Consider the following 14,952-nt stretch of genomic DNA (forward strand, 5'->3'; position numbering starts at 1 on the left):
AATAAAACGAGACCACCTGCTGCTTCCATGAAACATGCTGACTTGGTGATTCCAGGGAAAGCTATAATCTCTTATTGATTTCACCCTTGTCATTCAGTCACTGCATGCTATTAACATTCAAAGAGGTGGTGATGCATTAAAATGTTCCAAACAACCGAATAAAACCCCATTAGCACTCTAAACCCAGGCGAGTTTGGAGAGGTTTCAAACTGCAGCTGCTTTCCCATACGGAGTTGTATGAGGTCTGACCTTAAAAAATATATTTAGTTATGTTTTAACCTTACATCTTAACATTTAAATATATAGCATTTACACATTCATGATTGTCATGAACAACAATCCATTTGCATGTTAATAAACTGACTGCTGTTTTTTTTGTTATGCTCATGAAACAACTGGAAATAATCACTGTCTGAATATTTTAAGTAACCTTCAAAAAGAGGCAGACAGCAAGACTGTTAAGATGCTTATTATTATGATATTACAAGAAGCCTGATATTTAAGTCTTAAACATACTGTACTGTGCAAAAGTCTTGAGCTGCATTTGATTTTTGATGCATATGTTGCATTCAACGAGTGAGACGTGGTTTTGAATAAGAGTTCTTTAGGCTTCTTAAGGTCTTTCAAAATTTTTGGGACATTGGCTGCTTTTTTACTCATTTTCAATCCAGTCGTTCATCTTGATCAATTTCAAATGAAATTTTTGGTTTGTTTTTTGTTCGTATAGCCACTTAATAAAAAAAAGGCCCCTCAGCCCATTAATAAACTAATCTACACATAACAAATAGCTGTTATCTATCTAAATAGAAAATATCTATTTCAAAAACAAAATTGTTTTTACTATTTTTTTTTAATTGAATCTATGAAAAAATTCACAGTTTGACAGACTTAAAATAGTATTTTTGCATCAATAAGGTGATTCCCAGTGTGTCCATAAAAACTGGGGAAATTGGATAATGGGAGAACAAAAGAAATGGCAGTCCTAAAAACTATTTACAGATGGACAGTATCTGAAGCCATGTCCTGACACAGGACTCAATAGACGCATCAGACACTTAGGTTGATTCATTTAATGTTTGGCTCATCCGAAATGTGTTAATGGAAGGGTGGCTGTGAAGAAGGAATTCTTAAGAAAGGGAAATGGGGATAAAATGCTGAGGTCAATATGTACACAGGAGGTCAGCAGAGAGGTGCAACAGTATCTACTGCCATTTGTAAAACATAATAGAGGCTCTGTTGTGGTTTGGGGCTGCATTTTAGTCAGTAGTGTGATCTTTTATGAATTATGAACACAGTAGACCATCAGATTTTGATCCACCATGCGAAAGTTTTTGATTGGTAATGGATGGCTTTTTCAGCGTGACAGTGATCCCAAACACACTGTGGATAGTGCATACCTGCATAGAAAAACATACAGTCATGGAGTTTAACATTACAGCATCATCTTGGCAGAGAACAGAACAAAAGCCAGCCAACACCCAAAGAAGAGCTTTGAACATCCTCCAAGAAGCCTGAAGATCTATTTCCAAAGGCTACTTGAACAAAGGCTTGCTGAAGAGAGTTACGCTGTATTAAAGAATAAAAACAGTCCTATCAATACTTGACTTTCAAGCTTGTTATTCTTGTACAAAACATTTCAATATCAAAATATAAAGAAATGTGGGTAGTGCAAGACTTTTGCTGAGTTATGCACCCGATCTTGGCTGTGTGCTGTGCGGTTACTACACACATGAACTTGGATTAACATAAAAATAAATGAACTCTAATAAGGCCAATAATTTCCTCTTGGGTCACTGTTTAATGTCATTAAAAATAAATGTTTCAAATCATCAACTATAAATGAACATAAGGGCAGTGGAAAGAGCAATACCCTCATCTACAATAATGGTTTGCAGGACACACTCTTACACACACACACACACACACACACACACACACACACACACACACACACACACACACACACACACACACACACACACACACTCTGCGATGAATTATAAAACAAGACTCTCTACCTGAGTTATGTCACTTTTCACTGTCAGCAGCTCTCCTTCCCTCCCACACAGTCTGTTACGGCTGAATGGAGCCATTTCTCTCTGGCTTTCTTTCTACTTCAGTTAATGTTTATATGTGCCCTTTTATCACAGCCTTGGTCTCACTATTTGGCTCTTTGGTCTTTTTTTGATTATTTATTTTCTAGCTCAGTATGTTTAGGTGCAAGCATCTGAGCGACAGAAATACCAGCACATTAGCAGACTGCTAATGTCCAGTAAAGTTAAAATATCTACTGCATACAGTCTAAAAACAATTTGATCTAACACAAGGAAAATATGCGCCGTTCCAACCTGTTTTGACTGTCTTGTTATTCTTTAAGTGCATCCTAAAGGGCTCAGTGTTCAATCAGTGCTTTTGACTCACACTGGGATATATGCAGCACACTGCTAGTTGACTCATTTGTCTTGAAATTTAGCATCCATTGTGTGAAAACAGGAGACAAGATAATGACTGCTGAACTGTTGTTCCTACATGCTCAATAATATGCACAAAAGCAAAAATCATGTCCAATTAAGTCATCTTAAAGGCCTTATATAGCAACAAAGACAGAGTTGTTCAAAAACTATGGATTTAATTCATTCATTTACTTTTACAACAGCATTAAAAATGTCAACTTTTCCAGTTTTCAAAGGGAAAGGGTTGCAAGGGAAAATGTGTATTCCCCAAGTGGTTGGCAGCGTTTTGGTTGCTAGCATGTTGGCTGCAGTTTTTTGCTACTATCTGTAGTACAACTTCAAAAAGCAAAGTTGTACCTCAGTACTCCAGCCAACATGCTCCAGCCAGCATCACTTCCATTCAAACAGGTGCAGTAATATGCTAGTGACAGGTGGTTGCCAGTGGGTCACTAACCGGTCTGTATTACTGTGTAAGTGGAGCTTCAGCATTCATTTTCTTAGCAACTGCCATCAGCCTTCACTGACCAGGGAATACTTATTCTTTACTCATGACTGAGGTTGCCAGGTAGTCGTTGACCATCTGTAGCCCTGTGAGGCTGGGGTCTTATTCATTGATCCTAAAGTGTCACCGTGTGATTGTCACATTTGTTAGTGTCGTAGCTGACCACTATGTTGTAACATACATAAATTTCTAAAAATTAGTAAAAAAAACCCCCACATTTATAAAACCCTTTCTATATAAGGATCACAAAGTGCTTCACAACAACAATGAACCAATGAGGAACAAGCAACGGATTATGATCAGATAACCAAACTGCACCCTCATCCCTCTATCTCAATCTTCTACTTATGCCTGACTTGCATGCTCTCTTTCGCCTCTGTTTATCTATGTCACACCTCAGTAACGTGTCATACTGATAATGTTTTTATACTAGAGTAAGTTCTCAATTTTCTCTTTTCATTCTTGGTCACATTTGGTTTCTACAGCAATTTTGTAGTTGTAATTTGTAATTGAATATTATGTTACTCCCCTTCAGTCGTCATTCTTCACTCAAATATGAGTGAAGAAAAAGCCAGAAAAGGATGGAGGGCCCACTCTGGGTCAGGGATGAGACCCTGCCCCAAGTGGAGGAGTTTAAGTATCTCGGGGTCTTGTTCATGAGTGATGGGAGAAGGGGGCGGGAGATCGACAGACGGATTGGTGCAGCGGCTACAGCGATGCGGATGCTGTACTGGTCTGTTGTGGTAAAGAGAGAGCTGAGTGTAAAAGCAAAGCTCTCAATTTACTGGTCGATCTACGTCCCTACCCTCACCTATGGTCACGAGCTGCGGGTAGTGACCGAAAGAACGAGCTTGCGAATACAAGCGGCAGAATAGGCTTCCTCCGAAGGATGGCTGGCCTCTTCCTTAGAGGTAGGGTGAGAGGTTCGTAGAGCCGCTGCTCCTCCACATCGAAAGGAACCAGTTGAGGTGGTTCGGGCATCTGACAAGGATGCCTCCTGGGCGAGGTTTTCCGGGCATGTCCCACCTGGAGGAGGCCCTGGGGCAGACCCAGGACACACTGGAGAGATTATATCTCTCAGCTGGCCTGGGAACGCCTTGGTGTTTCCCCCGGATAAGCTGGAGGAGGTGGCTGGGGAGAGGGAGGTCTTTGCTTCTCTACATTTTCCAGCCCCAGCCCCAGATAAGCATAAGAAAATGGATGAATGGATGGATGGATGGATGGATTATGACTAAATGGCATTGTGAGTCTCTTCACATCATTCGGGGCATGTGTTTGATATCGTATTGGCATTCTCTGATATTTATTCGAAACTTTGTTTGCTTCCACAAAACAATTGCCTTTTGGGAGTGTATATAAAATCATAAAAACAAAATGAAAGAGCAATGCAAAATCACATAAAATAGTGTGTGATAAGGTTGGGCAACTAATCACTTTCTTAACATCAGGGAAGAATAGCGAGTTTAAGGGCTTTAAGAAATAAAAATTGATTTGTGGTGTGAGATGGGCTGAGGAACAGCTGTTTCCTGAGTCATCTATGTATATACATAATATGGTCTATTCACCCACTCCACATGCAATCAAGCTTTTAATAGGCCAACTTCATAAATTATAGTATAGGACAGCTAATGCATTCCTCCTCCCTCTATCTCAGTCTTCTCCCCCATGCCTTACTTGCACACTCTCTTTCCTCCATCTCTTCCTATGTCACTCTTCTGTTATGTGTCATACCGATAAAGTTGTTATTCTAAAGTTAGTTTTCAATTTTCTCTTTTCATTCTTTCATTTGGTTTCTACAGCCATTATGTAATTGAATACTCTGTGTTAAGTCCTTATTTCATCCCCTTCAGTCTTCATTCTTCACTCAAATATGACTAAATGGTATTGTGAGTCTCTTCACATCATTTGGTGCATGTTTGATATCCTATTGACATTCTCTGATATTTATTTGGAGCTTTGTTTGCTTCCACAAAGCAATTGCTAGCCTTTTGGGGGTTTATATAAAATCATCAAAACAAAATGAAAGAGCAATTTAAAATCACACAATGCTGAAGAAATGGAAGGCCAAACAAGCTAAAGACACCAGGCGCTGCCCCACATAGATATCAATATTTTTTATTTCTCACCCTACTACAGTAGTAGATATCTCTTACTTGTAGTTGCTCACTGGGCATGCCCAAAAGCTGTGCTCTCATAATCTAGGAAGAAGATAACAGACTGCAGCTCTTCTCTACATGCTTGCAGCCAAGCAGGATGCGTTTCCATGACTATGTCTGCCTATTGGAGTGTGTCCCTTAAATGATATGGTCAGTGGTCCTGGGACTTGTAAAAATCATGCCACTGTCTGTTTCTCAGATTTATAGACACACATCCAGACTCTAAAAAAGAAGCGCACAGAGGTTTGAAACTGATGTGGCCAAACAAGCTGTTTGCCAGAAAACCCCAGAGTTAAACAGATCACTTCCCATTACAAAAGAACAGAAAGAAACACTTTATTAATTCTGTCAAGCTTCTTTGCTGTTGCAAGAATTGTGAAAAAAATGCCCAAGCGCATTGAAATCAACAGAAAAGGGGAACAATCCTTACAACAGGACTGTTAAGTCTAATTGTTGAATGTTTGCCATTATGCTTCTTAAATTTGTAAAGTCTGAGTTCAATCTGTAGGATCAAGACATTCCTTTGTCCCTGAGCACCTCTCCAGTCACTCTGTGCTGGGGGAGGTTTTATGCAGAAACATCCTATCTGAAAGATCTGTTTCTTGTGATGTTGCTTCCTGCTTTTATGATCCTTTTGGTGAGCAGGAAGTCATGCATACAGAGACACATGCACACAGAGAGACACACATTCTCACACACTCACTCAAACACACACACACATTTTTACCTGCATACACACACACACACACACACACACACACGCACATATACATACAGTGCCTTGTCTTTGTAACCAAGGGGGTTACGAGGGGAGGTGCGTGTAAACTATTGTGTATTGTGTGAACTGTTTTCCCAATAAAAGGCAGCAAGCGGAGGCCGGATTTGGGGGTCATCTTGTGGTAGATACCAACAAGGCCTCCCTTGCAAGTAAATCGATCGATCGTTGACTGTCTTGTTTTCTTCATGATGAATAAGTCTCTAAACCAGCGGGGCTTGTGGAAACAGACCCAACAAGGACATCAAGGAAAATTTGTCACATTGAAATACCAAAAGACACAATCATATACCCAATATATGCACAGAATACCACAGAAATAAAACAAACAAACAGTGGAGACAACTGCATGTCAGTCATCCAGGTACCTTCAAACGTGGTGCTGTGATTTGTGCTGCTCGTTAGTGTGTTTCTTTGACACTTGTAATTTGAGTCAAACCACAGACGCAAGACACCATGGTTGTTAAAAATAGGCAGAACTCAAATTTCGAGAGAACCCCAGGACTTCTGAAGAACCTCCCTGCATTTCTGAGGACATGTCCATAATCTTCAAAGCCTCGTTTGCCAATAAAACAGATTTTAGCTAGCTCCTACATTCTTTGATCAAATAAAACCAGGGACCATTTTCTACTGTACTCTGACAGCTTTGAGACTGATTGTGTGTGTTTGGTGCGTCTATCAGAATTCATGCTGGCATGCTCATGTTTATATTCATGTTCCACTGGTCCTGTCATCCTGTCTGTCTAGGGCACACATTGAAACATACGCACACAAACAGACTCAGGCTGTCAGGCACCAGAGTCACAGGAGAGCTTCAAGTAGACACTTGACAGTTAAACTGGGCTAAATCTTTTCTCAGTATGACATAAAAAAACTTAATTAACCTAACTTTGTTATTCAAAACATTTTAATTACTGGTGAGATGGTCTTTTATTGCATCCAGCAAAGACTCATGCCATCCATGGATATGCTTTTGAATTTGCTTTATTTGTGCTGTCAAAGGTTTTGAGCAGCTGTCACATAGAACCCATCAGTGAATTTCTTCACTCAAGACAGACAGTAAACAAATAACAAAATCAACGGTGACTCAACCGTTCATTGTGATTCATCATCTAAAGAATGGAAATTACAGTTTGTGCACAAAAGAGATAGAAAAGTGGTGACATCAATGTAAGAGAAACAAAGTTCTTTCTTTTTGCAAACACCAGCATGAGAGTCACAGTTTGTGAAATTTTTCTCTCTGATGTTTGTCAAAAGCACCAAATCCCATAACAAAACTTAAACAAAGCATCAGCATTGGTTTAATTAGCACTCAGAAATAATAAAAAAACCTAAATCTGATGCATGAACGCACAATACAAAGACTTCTAAACGTTCTCAATCTGCGTATTTGTTCTTGTTGATAACATTTGTTGCCAGAAAATTCTCTTGTGAACATAAGTAGAATTCCATTTCTGTGGATTTATCTTCTTTCTGTGTTTTTTCCTCGAATACCTATGTTTCCCTCGGGTGTGGACGCACTCTCATAAATAACACACCCACATGGACCAGGTGATGAACAGCAAGATGTGGGCTTAGTAATTAGAGGGCAGTGGAGTATGGAGTGGTTGTACATCAATCTCTTTTACCTTGTTTCACTTTTTTCCAATCATTCCGTCTTAACAGTCCCTCTCTGTCTCCTTGATTTCCTTTCCATTGATTTTTTTGTCTTCATCTAGTTGTCCCTTTGTTTGCGTCTGTGCTCTTCAGTCGGTATTGTTCATTGCATTTAAACAAAACTGTGTTCAAAACTAAACCAGGGCCCGCATGTTCATGCAATCAGTGTGTTTATTGTTGTTTAACCACTTATCAGCCACCAGATCCACTGGCAACCCACTTAAGACAGATTAAGATCAATTTCTTTTCATGGAAACTGGCATACTCAAAGGAATAAGCTTGTGAAACAATAATTGCAATGCATATTTGACACCTTTTGGTTTTTAGTTTAATGTCTGAAAATGCCCTTTTTTGGCATGTGGCTAATTTTAACCTAACCTTCCCATATGGAAAAGAAATAGAAAAAACTTATAAAAGATTTGCATCAGCTTTAGCTTGCTTCATATAGTGAATCATATAAGGCTTATATGATTTACTCATGAAAGTGGCCACTTTCTCATTGCTTTCATATATTGTTTTAGGAAGTATCCAAAACATACAAGTTTCATTTATATAATTTTTCAAGGGATCTTATATCTGTTTTCACTCTTGTATGCTTTTCATACAAGTTTCACACAAGACAGATACAAACTTTATAAGAGTTATATATATCTTTTCCATATCGGTTAACCCTAAAGTGTATGGATCCCAGGAGACCTGGTGGATTTGAAAAGTGTGTGATAAGCTTGGGTAACTAATCACTTGCTTACCATCAGGGAAGAATAGCGAGTTCCAAGGTTTTAAGAAATAAAAATTGATTTGTGGTGTGAGATGGGCTGAGGAACAGCTGTTTCCTGAGTCATCTATGCATACTGTCACGGCTGGCGGAGGGAGCCGTGTGGTGTGGAGGAAAAGGAGGACCCAAGATGCAGCGAACTGATGACAGAGTGATGTTTATTTACAAGGTGGTGGTGGTGGCAAAAACAGGCAACTCAACATGAGCAATTACAAACCTAAACTGGGAGAAACTAAAGACAAACCTGAGACCATACAAAAGGGGTGCGGGGCAGAGAGACGCAGAGACAGGAACGAAACACCATAGAATGCAGAGCTACACGGAGGACCGCAGTGATACATGGATGAACGCAGAGGTAGACGGATGAATGCAGACGAGCCGACAACAGGCAGGAGAACACACAGGGCTTAAATACACACCAGTAATCAGGGGATGAGGGACAGGAGGGCAACACAGCTGGGAGAAATCAGAACTGACGGGACAGGGGAAATGTAAACTGAACACACTCACATCAGACAGAGACCTTCACAATAAAACAGGAAACTCAGACACGGGGAACCAAACAAGACACAGATCTAAACAGACAGCTTCACAAACAGATGGGGTGACACCATAGACAGACAGATACAGACGCAGACTCAGAGGCAGACCGAATATAATACAGAACTAAAACAATCATCATCATCATCATCTGGAAAATGATAACAAACTAAAAGCGCTGGGTCACCGACCCAGGACCATGACACATACAATTAATATGGTCCATTCACCCACGTTGCACACAATCAACCTGCTAATAGGCCAACTTAATAAATCTTAGGACAACTAATGCAGCGCATCTGTGACATCTCATGCCAGTATACACGTCAGCCACATTCCTTCCTCTACACAGAAGGATAAATTAAAAATGCATTTCGGTGAAAGTGAAAAATTCACACTTGGATACAAGAATTTTGCTTAACTAATCTTCTGAGTGAAACATCACCCTCAGATCTTTATGCACCCAGCCGCTACAGAGACAGACAATTAATGTTTACGGGTCAATTTCAATCATATAAAAACATTCAAACATTGGAGCCAGTCTGCTAGCGCGTCAGCATGATGTCGCCTCTCGGCCTGGACTTTTCACGCTAACTACAAATAAACTAAAATCAGGCATGAAAATAAATTCTCACACTATTCCACAGATTTTTCACACCTATGCACATATGTGCTTATTCATCGCTCAAATTATGCACAATGGGAAATCATCGTCATTGGGATCTTTGCACTCATAGTGTGTATTCTTACTGGACAATACATATGGCCTCACCCTTTAAGAAATGCTCAAATTTTGAAACACAACATTGCAAATATAATGATAATGAGGATGAAATAAGAGCAAAAACTGTAACAGGCCCCATGACAGCCTGCAAAAGAAAGGAAAATAATGCGTTTGGGACTCGACACTATCAAGCTGCTCTCTAATGTGGATGATTTGGCCCTGCATTGTAAAGACACAATGTTAAATGCATGCATAATCTCCGGCTATCTTCCAGCTTGTCTGGGGAATATTCTCCATGAGCCACACAATGCCAAAAAAGACACACACAGAGGGAAACAGGTCATTACACACGAATCACAGTGACATTTGAAGGGAGGTGAATGCAGGTTTTCTGATTTGAGATGAATGTCATGGATTTGGAAGAATTAGGTTGGGACTGTGTGTCAGTGTAAGTGCCAAATTGGTTACACGATCTGGTGACCTTAAGGTCAAGACTTGGCAGACTTTAAATGTCGTTACAAAGCTGCAATCTTAGAAGAAAAGCTGTGCAAAATTTGTACCCTTCCCCATCGTTTCTTTGCGAACATACTCTCTGGAGGGCTTCAAAGGATGAGATCCTGATTGACTATAAAACTTGCGTTTGGAAGGCAGGACTAGGATGACAACAAGATGTTGTCTCAGTGATTTTTGTTTAAGATGAAGGAATATTTGAAGCTCATTTAAAGTCATTGTAATCTCAAATTCAATCTAATATGCTTGAGAGGAGATAAGACAAATTAGGGAAGGATAATAGAGAGAGGGACAGAAAGAGTATAAGAAGCAGAAAAAGACCGACAGACAGAGAGCGGGAAAGGAAAGGATAGAGATGAGATTAGACGAAGCCAGCTTATCTCTCTGTGTGTTAAATCCACAGTATCAGTTACAGCCACTCTGGACTTGGTCAAACCAGCAGTGCGTGTCTGAAGAGATGAGCTGCCAAGTAACAGCACGTCTTCATCTGGGCTTCTTGTTTGTGTGAGAGTGTGTGTGTGTGTGTGTGTGGCAAGTTTGGAAAAATGTGTGTGAAGTTCACGTCATTTGTTCACAACAACACAAGATGCCCAAAATTAGATGTGTGAGATTATTGTGCCTCATTTCATTTTGTTAAGATAATAATTGCCCTTTCTTATTTTTATTCTCGTCTTTCTCTCTTGACACCTTTTAAAAGCCTGAAGGAGAGTTGTTGGAGCCATATTGAATCATTTTCCTTATGTACTGCAAGTTTCGGACCATTGTTATTTTTCCCTGTTAGTACTCCTGCCTTTTTGGTAATCTCTGACTGTAAGTGAGGAAAGCACACAAAAATGGACATTGTGGTAAAAGTGTGGGAAATTGGTATAAAGTGAAATATTAAAAAATGTGCCACTGTTTCAGAAATCTAAATATTTCATTGCACCTCTATTCTTGCTATGAACTACACCGAATAAGCCTTGAGCCTTATTCGATTTATAACTTCTTGAGCGGCTCTATAGGAAACAATCCACAAAGATCTGACACAAGAGCTGAGAGATGAATCTGTCCCATCACTTGATCCACCTACTGTTTGCAAAGGACTCATCAGAAGAGGTGTCGTGGAAGGGTGGCCATCAGAAAAGTCATTCATAAGTACCCACGACTGGACAAATTTTAAGTTTCTGATTCAAACTGTTGTCAATATGTATGGAAACAATCAGGAGAGAGGTTCAATAGTGAGTGTCTACAGCAATTTGTAAAGCATGCTGGAGACAGTGGTGGTTTGGGGAAGAATTCCAGCCAGTAGTGTTGGAGATCTTGTGAAAATTGATGGAATTTTGAATATGGAAAAGTACAATCAGCTTGTGATCCACTGTGCAATATCATCTGGAAATGGTATTTTCAACATCTTTATTTTTATTTTTTTCATTTATACATGCTATTATATAAGATACTGTAACTTGTATACAATTACAGCTTTTGTATTATGTTTTTATTCTTTGGATAAGAGTCGTGCGGGTAATCCAAAGGATTTTGTGCTAACTCGGTAAGTTTTAAATATGTTGTGAATGAGTCTTGGTGCAAAACCCAGTGAATGAAGCTGGTGATAAGTGAATGGAGGTGTGACTTTTCAGTTGATTACAGCTAAACAAACATTTATACTACACAATAATAATATAGCAGAACAATTATTGTAAGCATTTTTCATACTATTCATGAAAAAGCATTTGTTTCTATTTTCATTTATAAATTTCACAGCGTGAAAATTATTTGTTCCATCAGTTATTTTGGCTTTATTGTGTTTTCCCTCTCCTTCTCCTCCGCTTTCATTTCCACTCTCAGTTGTTTCACAGCTGGATGCAAACTGCCAGTTTGATCTACAAGCAACCAATCAGCTCGTAATCTTAGACACTTTGAACTCACACAGTGCAATCAGCTGCAGGTTTAAAGGCTCAGAAAAAAACAATCAGTCTCCAGTCTCCAGTCTGACATGATTTTGAACCTGATTTTGTTTGTCATATGCGCTTGTGTGGGCTTGTTTTTCTGTGTTACAGTTAACCTGTTCTAGTCTGCAAGCATTACAATTGTGGATTGTACAATAAAGTAAATACTATATTGAAACTGTACTGTATATGTGTGCAAGATGAACCAAGGGTGTGACAATAAGTCTGTCCTTTGGTGGAAGTTGCTCTCATTACCTTTAAACAGTTCTCTCTTTAAAACACACACACACACACACACACACACACACACACACACACACACACACACACACACACACACACACAGAGCACTCTGTCAGGCTAGACAAGCTAATCCCAGATAAGAGAGCAAAGACAACCCTTTTCATTAATGGCATCAGCTCACCAACAAAGGCTGGCTGACAGGCTGGCTAACTAAAGCACAAACAAACACACGCACGCCCACACAGGATAAAGTTATTTGAAGACACTAAAGTGACTGAGAAAGATCCAGGCAAACAATGCCCTGACAGAAACCCAGTTTTAAATGCAGCAGCAAATACGATTTCTTTCTTTAAATCCAACTTTGTATTTTGATGTGCACCGTAATTATCGGTGACATTTTTATCGCAACAAATCAACGGTCCCATTTTAACTGTGTTAACAATGATTGACTTCTTTCTGATAGTAATTCAGCTTATATATACACAGTTGCTGAAATCCTAAACATTGTTGATGAGTTCGGGCAGTCTGAGCTGTGGAAAAAGAATACACGTTGGTTTATCTTGAATAATTGAAAATGTTTGAGTGCTCCATCCAGATACACTGATTCAACTTTCCGATTTTTCCTTACGTACATTATTGAGCATGCAGCAAACTCGTGCCAAGAAGGTAAATCCTGAAATGCTGAACCAACCCTTCATGTACTGAATAGCACTGGTGTATTGAATAGTAAGTGCAGCTATAAAGCATAGATGTTCAGTAATTTTTCAGTCAGTGTTACATTTGCGCATTTGAAAAAATCAGTTGATGAACATTATCAGTAGAAAGCAGCCGATGGAGATTCTCTGGAGCTGAAAATAAAGCCAGCTCTAACTCTTCCAGGCACAACTTCAGCCTTCCTTCAAAATGGAGTCAATCCCCATTGACTCTGATGTAATGTCCCAGCATTACAGCATCAATGTTTTTACAAGCCTGCTACATAAAACTAACTAACTAATAATAATAATTGTGTTGGGTCATGTACGGTTTGATTGATGTCCTGACACCGGAAGCTGATGCTGAGTGGTCTCTGCTAGCGTCACCTCAGCTAATTTGAGAGATTTTTAAAATACCTTTCGGGCTATTTTTAAATCGTTTGTCTGATCTTTATAAAGTCCTTGCAAGAAGTTTGAGCTTCAGCTTTGCTGAGTAAAATTCTAACATCCCAAGTCCATTAATTAGGACTAGCTAGCTAAGTAGTTTATGGAGGCAACTTGATAACCAAGCTAACTAGCCTTTAGCTGATAAATTAGCACTCCACTCTTTTTTCCTAATATGGTTTCAAAACTAACATGGTGGCATCTAGAACAGGAGATAAAGTAATAGTTCAGTCAAAATTTATTTAATATATAATCATCTCACAATACAGCAATTAGCACCATATGCCATTTTATTATAAAAGCTGCACCTCATCTATGACCATTGTTAATCTGTCCCTGGAGTCAAGCAGTAGATGTGATAATGTCCAAATACTTTGGAGTGAACTAAATGTGCAATATGCTATACTGTCCGTTGAGCAAGACACTTAATAAAGAAAACAAAGCAAAGAAAGAACAAAACAAAACAAACAGACGCTGCTTAAGGATGTTTAAAGTTTAAAGAGCTGCAAAAGCTTGCCATTTGTTTGTGAATCCTTTTCCAAATAAAATCCACAACAGAAGTGACCGACAAGAAATGACAGTCAGTCATACATAAAGAACAGATTACAGCTATACCTTTCTACTCACTATTTCTCCTTCCTGCTTCCATTGATGAACTGCAGTAATGCCTCTCTGCCTCCAGAGGGCAAATTCCCACAAGTAACCACTGAACTGTGAAAATTCTGCAGTGAATGTGAAAAAATGCTGCCGTTCTCCCTTGTCCCTTTTCCCTCTGTCACTCTCTTTTGAACTGGGTGCCTCTACTTTATTTATTGCACGTGTTCATTTGGTGTCTAAATTTCCATATTCATAGCTAAAGCATCCTTTGTCGTTATACATGTTCTTTGTTCCTTGGATTATCTTTAAATTAATGCATATATTTTCTTTTCCACACTGTGCGTGTTTCTCAAAGGCATTTTCACACTGCAGGCGCATCACCTTCTGTTTGCATAATAATGTCTGATGCTTTCACTCTTCACAGGACACAACCACCTGTGCTTATATCAGATCCTGGCAGTGATGTAACATTAGTTTTAAATATTCTTCCCCCAAGATTAAGATTAGGATACACTTTATTTGGCTTCACCAGAAAAACAAAACACTTTTTCATTCTTCAGTTCTGTGAAAAATTATTTAAAAAAGCAGGGCAAACACACACACACACACACACACACACACACACACACACACACACACACACACACACACACACACACACACACACACACACACACACACACACACACACACACACGAAACAGAAGCCTAAAAAAAACTACACATTGGACAAACACCCATTTCCAGGAGCATCTTTCATTACTTGGCGTTTAGTGTCTTGATGCTGACAGGAATTAATGTTGTGTTTCAGCTGGTTATGTACCAGACGCTAGAAGCTTAAATTTACTGTATGAAATGTGGGTAGGGCCAGACGCTATTTTTTATACTTACTTGGTCAAGGCCTGCACAAAAATCAGCTGCAGGCAACAACGATTCTTAACACCAATGATTTTCATGGCA

General features: G+C 39.3%; 1 protein-coding gene across 4 annotated transcripts in view; it reads right to left on the minus strand.

Annotated features, from left to right (window-relative positions):
* Positions 1-14,952, minus strand: part of slc8a1b (solute carrier family 8 member 1b) — a 147,281-nt gene that overhangs the window by 13,539 nt on the left and 118,790 nt on the right. The gene's annotated exons all lie outside the window — the stretch shown is intronic.

The sequence above is a fragment of the Aulonocara sp. 'chitande type north' Nkhata Bay genome, linkage group LG13 (assembly GCF_057382095.1).
Source record: "Aulonocara sp. 'chitande type north' Nkhata Bay isolate Kocher_YH1m ecotype deep benthic linkage group LG13, A_spYH_male_GT1.1, whole genome shotgun sequence".
NCBI lineage: Eukaryota > Metazoa > Chordata > Actinopteri > Cichliformes > Cichlidae > Aulonocara > Aulonocara sp. 'chitande type north' Nkhata Bay.